General features: G+C 39.0%; 1 pseudogene; it reads right to left on the reverse strand.

Annotated features, from left to right (window-relative positions):
• Window positions 1-1,498: 1,498 nt before the first annotated feature.
• On the reverse strand, window positions 1,499-1,914 carry LOC134391569 (PDZ domain-containing protein 11-like; annotated as a pseudogene).
• Between the last annotated feature and the right edge of the window lie 5,152 nt (window positions 1,915-7,066).

The raw sequence follows: 7,066 nt of genomic DNA on the forward strand, positions 1-7,066 counted from the left end.
TGGTTTTGTTTTTGTTTTTTGCTGTTACAGAGTTGCAAGAACATTTTTGCACACATCTTCTTGAGTACATATGTGAGAATTTCATATACCTAGGTCATTGAGATTGATCATCTTTACCTGTACTACATCTTGCCAAATAGCTTTCCAAAGCTGTAGCAGTTAATACACTCACCAGAAATCTGTGAGGGTTCCCAGTGCTCTGCAGCGCACTGTCCCTGGTATTACAACATTGTTAAAATGTCAGTATAATCGCTGTGAAGTGATATATAAGATACGATTTGCAATTCCCTGATTATTAGAGAAGCTGAGTTTGTTTGTTACCTCTTGGATTCCCATGTCAGTGAATTGTCCTTTACAACCTTGCTCTTTTTTTCCTTTGGGTTATCTTTTTCTTATTGTTTTGTAGAAAAATTTTTATGTGAATCCTCCATATGGTATAATGTGTTGCAGTTATCTTCAGCTATGTCGTGTTTTTGCTATTGTTGCTTTACTTTAGTTATGGCTTCTTTTTCTACAGAAATTTTATTTATTTATTTTTTTTTAAAGATGACCGGTAAGGGGATCTTAACCCTTGACTTGGTGTTGTCAGCACCACGCTCAGCCAGTGAGCTAACCGGCCATCCCTATATGGGATCCGAACCCGTGGCCTTGGTGTTATGAGCACCGCACTCTCCCGAGTGAGACACAGGCCGGCCCAGAAATTTTAATTTTTTTTTTTTTTTTTTTTTTTTTTGTCGTTTTTTCGTGACCGGCACTCAGCCAGTGAGTGCACCGGTCAGTCCTATATAGGATCCGAACCGCGGCGGGAGCGTCGCCACGCTCCCAGCGCAGCACTCTACCAAGTGCGCCACGGGCTCGGCCCCAGAAATTTTAATTTTTAATGTAGGCATTTTTACTATCTTTTCCTTCATGATTGGCATTTTTTATACCTTGTTTTAAAAACGTTTCCCTACTTCAAGGTTAAAGATGTTCTATATTTTCTTCCGAATGTTTTACATTTTTTCTTTTCTTTTTTTCCAACATTGTGTTTTACTTTTTGGGGAGAGGATAGGAGGAGGAAAGGGCAAAAACAGGGTCTCATTGGAGTCTCCAAAGTGTATGAGGGCTCTGATGAGATGGCCAGGCAAATCAGATGGGAGGTCCCCGAGATTCTTTTTTCTACTGATTTCTACAATTAAAACAGTGTGATGTGTGTAAGACCTTAGCACATGGTATTCAATAGATGTCATTTGCATTTTCTAGCTGGGTTCCCCAGAGGCTAGGTTATACCTAGACATCATCATCCTCCTCCTTTCAGGGAATGAAGCTCATCTAGAAAACTAGGCAACTAAAAGTGCAGTACAGTTTGGGTAATGCAGTTGGCTAGCTGTGTCCGCATCCGCCTCACGCCACTTATGCCAGGGAGGGACTGAAAAGTAGAATTTCCCAAGTGGCTTCCTTGGGGCCCAGCCAGCTTTTCCTGGAAGATTTCACATGAAGGACTATGGGCCGCAACTCTCTAATGCACAGTCCTCTCTTTTTGGTGATGCTAATTGTAGAGAAAGCAGCAGACATGCATGCTGATTTCACAGGCTGTCTTCAGGATCTCAACAGCCTTGCTGTGCTCAGTATCTTGGAAATCCACATCATTCATAGCTAGAATTTGGTCCCCTTCCTGAAGTCCTGCTCGATGTGCAACAGGAATTACCTTGGAGATGAAGATGTCTAGCTGGGAGACCTTTCCTGCTCGGATGTTAAATCCCAAGTTGAGCTCCAGGAGCCCTCTTCAATGCGACAATTCAGGATAGAAACTGGGTCAACGCTTTGTTGTAGTCTGGGTGGTGCACTCTCTCATGAGGAGGAATCCATGCTGGGAGATTCTCATAGCAGGCAGGAAAACCACGGGTAGTTATTGTAAGGAATCCGGCTATCCATCTTGGGCAAGGCCTTCACCCCAGCCATCCTTCTGATCCCCACCCACATCCTGCCCAAGTCCCATGCCCGCAACCACAAATTTTTGCTTTTCATACTTGTCTTTAATACACATATGATCTACTTTATTTCATTCCAATTAGTGAATACATTGCCCTAGTACTTTTTTTGAAAACTATATTTTATTTTATATTATTTATTTTTTGGCAACTGCCTGGTATGGGAACTCCAACTCCTTAATGCTGGTGTTACAAGGCCATGCTCTATCTGAGCTAACCAGCCTGCCCCCCAGTACTAATTTTTGAATATTTGATCTTTTCTTTGCTGATTTGAAATAGCATTCTGCCAAAATTAAGTTCCATTTATGCATAAGTCAGTTTCTGATACTCTCCATTATACCACTGATCTATTTGTCTAGCTCAGTAAATTCTCAAATGCTAGTGTGTATCTGAATCACCTGAAGGACACTTGTTAATACACAGATTGCTGTGCCTTACCCCCGGAGGTTCTGATTTAGCAGGTCTGGGGTGCGGCTCAAGAATTTGCATTTCTGACAAGTTCCTAGGTCATTCTGCTGGCCTGGAGATCAAACTTTAAGAACCACTGGTCTAGACTTGTGCCAATAGACCTCCAACTTTCTGCTGTTCTCCAAAGTGGAGAACAAAAGATCTGAGCAATTTTCTTAGCAATTCTCAGTATAAGAATTTTAGGATTAGCCTGTCAAGTTCCATAAAAAGTAAAATTGTTGGGATTATAATTGGAATTGCTTTGAATTTATAGATTAATTAGAGGGAAATTGATATCTTTCAATGAAGGCTTCTCACGTGTCAAATGTTATCTTCATTTAATACACTCATTGTTTCTATGTCCTTCAATAAAGTTTTTAATTTTGCTCATATGTCTTACATCAGCTGGCCAATTAGCTCATTTGGTTAGAGCCTGGTGTTTCAACACCAGGGTCAAGGATTCAGCCAGCTGCCCCCCAAATAATAAATAAAATAATTAAGAAAACCAACCAAAAGCCTCCCGCCCCCCCCCCAAAAGGTTTTACATAGCATTTGCAAGTTATTCCTAAATACTTTAAAGAGATTATTGCTACTGTAAAGGGGATTTTAAAAACTTACCTTTTGTGATTGGATACTAGTGAATAGAAAAGCTTTGATTTTCCGTATTCTTTAGCCCTACTGCCCCACAGTTACTAAACAAGTTTTGAAATCCTGTGTTACATATCTAATTGTAAACTGGAAAGCTATTCTTTACATTGCTCTGGTATCAAATAACCTTGTTGATTCCATATCAAATCTAAGTTTTCTATGGTTTCTCCTGGGTTTTCTATGTTGGTAATCATTGTCAGTAAATAAGTTGATTTCTTCCTTTCCAACTCTTTTTACCTTGTTTCTATTTTGTTTTTTATTCAAAATATTTTAACATTTACTTGTACATATTTGTAGGGTACAGTATGTTATTTCAATATGTGCATATACTGCACAATGGATTCACTTAGGGTAGATAGCATAGTTCTGTAGATATTAGTCCACCCCTTCTTCTCCCCTTCTGGCCTCTGGTAACCACCATTCTACTCTCTACTTCTGTGAGAACAAATTTTTGTTTGTTTAAGATTCCACATATGAGTGAGATCATGTGGTGTTTGCCTTTCTGTGCCTGATTTACCTCACTTAACATGATGGTTTCCAGTTCCATCCATATTGCTGCAAATGGTAGGATACCCCCTTTTTTTTTTTTAATATATAGCTGAGTACTATTCCATTTTGCATATAAACCACATTTATTTTTAATCCATTCATCTTTGGTCGATGTTTCTGTTTGTTGTTTTAGTTGTTTTGGTGGCTGGCTGATACAGGGATCTGAACCCTTGATCTTGGTGTTATAACACCAACCTCTAACTAACAGAGCCAACTGGCAGAACGTTGATGGATGTTTCAATTTTTTGACTTAATACATTGGACAGGACCAGATCAATGAATGAAATAGTGGTAGGAAGCATCTGCTCCTGTTTCCTGACTTATTGGGAATGTGTCCAAGGTTTCACAATGAGGTATAAGGTCTGCTCCAGGTTTAAGAGAGAGATGTTTTCACATTCAGGACATTTCTTTCTATTTATAGCTTGTGAGTTTTTCTTGAGCTCTAATTTTTTAATATGTCCTTTTTGTACCAACGATTGCATTGTTTTCTTCTTTAACTCTGTTAGTGTGTTTTCCTATTGTTGGACCATGCTTACATTCTAGAGATAAATCCTAATTGGTTATTAAGGGCTTCTAAAAAATTTAATAATGAATTAAATCTGCTGTTTTCTTTAGGATTTTTAAAAATCTATGTTCATAAATGACATTGGTCATTGGCCCATTATTATTTGTCCTCCTCCTGTTTTGGCATGGAAATTCTACTAGCCTATTAAAATGAGCTAAGTAGGTTTCTGCCTTCCTCTGTTCTATAAACAATTGTAAAAAACAAGACGTATCTGTTCTTTGAAATTTTGGAAATACTCACCTGCAAAACTATGTAAATCTGGTGTCATTTTCTAGAATATGGTAGTAGGGAAGATATGAGGAAATATTTGTTTAGTGGTTATTAGTCATTCAGGTTTTCTATTCCCTCCCAACATTTTTTAAAACTTATTTCAGCTTATTTGCCTCTGATCAGAAAAATGCAAATATATACACTGAAGTATGGTTTTTCTTTTGTGATCTAGCATGTGGTCAATTTTGTTTCACATGTAGGCAAAATATATTCTTCATTGGGTGCTATGTTCTATATGTCTACAGGGGCAAATGTTAATGTTTATGTTCAAAACATTTATATCCTTATTAATTTTTGTTCTGACTTTTACCAGTTTCTGATGTGTGTTAAGTTAAAGTCCCACTTTGAGTATGTACAAGGGTACTTCAAAAAGTTTGGGGAAAATAGAACATAGGATGAGTTAAGAAGTGTTCCCTCTGCTTTTATCTTCTGAAAGAAATTGTACATAATTGGTATAATTTCTTCCTAAAATGTTTGGTGAAATTCCACAGGGAACCCATCTAAGCCCCATGCTTTTTGTTTTGGAAGTACTATGGTCTGAATGTTTGTGTCCTCCCCAAATTCATATGTTAAAATCCTAACCCCAAGATGACGGCATTAGGAGGTGGGGACTTTTGGGGGTGATTAGGTCATGAGGGCTGAATGGGAATAGTGCCCTTATAAGAGACCCTAGAGAGTTTGTTTGCTTCTTCCACCATGTGAAGACACAGTGAGAAGGTGTCCTCTGTGAACCAGGAAGAGAGCCCTTACTAGACACTGAATCAGCAAGCACCTTGACCTTGGACTTCCTATCCTTCAGAACTGAGAAATAAATTTCTGTTTATGAGCCACCCAGTATATGTTATTTTGTTATAGCAGCCCAAATAGACTGACAGATGGGTTATTAATTATTGATTCAATTTATTTGATACATACCTATTAAAATTGCAAATTTCTTCTTTGTAAGTTTTGACTGATTGTCTTTCAAAGAAGTAGTCCATTTTGTCTAGGTTACCAAATTTGTGGGCATAGAGTTGTTCATACTATTCCTTTATTATCTTTTTAATGTCCAAGGGATCTGTAGTAATGTACCCTCTTTCATTTCTAATATTAGTAATTTGTGTCTTTCTCCCCCTCTTCCCCCTCCTCCCCCTTAGTTAGCCTGGCTAGAGGCTTATCGATTTTTCAAAGAACGAGCTTTTTGGTTTTGGTGATTTTATTTTATTTTTATTTTTTAAAAAAGATGACCGGTAGGGGGATCTTAACCCTTGACTTGGTGTTGTCAGCACCACACTCTCTGAAGTGAGCAAACCGGCCATCCCTATATGGGATCCAAACCCATGGCCTTGGTGGTAACAGCACCACACTCTCCAAAGTGAGTGACGGGCCAGCCCTGGTTTTGGTGATTTTATTGATTTTTTGTTCCAATTTCATTTACTTCTGCTCTAAGTTTTATTATTTTTCTTCAACTTACTTTGGTTTTAATTTGCTTTTATGGAAACTTAGATGACTGACTTTGGATCTTTTTATGTTTCTTTCTCTCTTCCCCTTCTGGTATTCCCATTAGCATATACTGTCTCACAGTTCTTTTTTTAAAAGATGACCGATAAGGGGATCTCAACCCTTGACTTGGTGTTGTCAGCACCACGCTCAGCCAGTGAGCCAACCCCTATGTAGGATCTGAACCCGTGGCCTTCGCGTCATTACCACCTCACACTCCCGAGTGAGCCACACACCTGCCTTCACAGTTCTAATATATTGTTTTTCCTCCAGTCTTTTTCCCTTTGATTTTCAGTTTTGGAGATTTCTATTGAGATATCCTCAAGCTCAGAGATTCTTTCCTCAGACATGTCCTGTCTACTTATAAGCCCATCAGAAGCATTATTCATTTCTGTGAGGTATTTTTGGTGGCTTGCCAGTACAGGGATCCAAACTCTTGATCTTGGTGTTATAACACCATGCTGTAACCAACTAAGCTAACTGACCAGACTCGCTAAGTGTTTTTGATCTCTAGCATTACTTTTTGGTTCTTAGAATTTCCATCTCTTTGCTTACATTGTGCATCTGTTCTTGCATGCTGTCTACTTTATCCATTACAGCCCTTATCATATTAATCACTGCTGTTTTGAATACCTGGTCAGATAATTCCAACATCCCTGTAATGTCTGATGCTTGCTTTGTTTCTTCAAATTGTGCTTTGCCTTTCAGCATGCCTTGTAATTTTTTCATGATAGCAGGACATGCTGTACTGGGTAAAAGGAACTGCTGTAAATATGCTTTTAGTAATGTGCTGGTAACATGTGGAGGGAAGGAAAGGATTCTATATTCCTATGATTAGGTCTTTTAGTGAGTCTGAGCCTCTGGACTATGAACTTCACATGCCTCTCAAACACCCCCTCCCCACCCCATCCTCTTATGTAGGACAGGATGGCTTGAGTGGGCTACATTTGGGTATTTCCTGTCCTTCATGTGGAAGGCTAGAGCTGGCTGGAATTGAGCATTTCCCTTCCCTCAGCTCAGCTAGGCTTCAGTTAAATAGTTTCTCCTGAGGACAGGCCTTGTTAAGAACAGGATGCTCTGGAATATTTCAAAATGGCTCCTTTTCCCCCTCTCCCCTGCCAGAAGCAGGAAGGGATCC

This window comes from Cynocephalus volans, chromosome 12, assembly GCF_027409185.1.
Source record: "Cynocephalus volans isolate mCynVol1 chromosome 12, mCynVol1.pri, whole genome shotgun sequence".
Taxonomy (NCBI): Eukaryota; Metazoa; Chordata; class Mammalia; order Dermoptera; family Cynocephalidae; genus Cynocephalus; species Cynocephalus volans.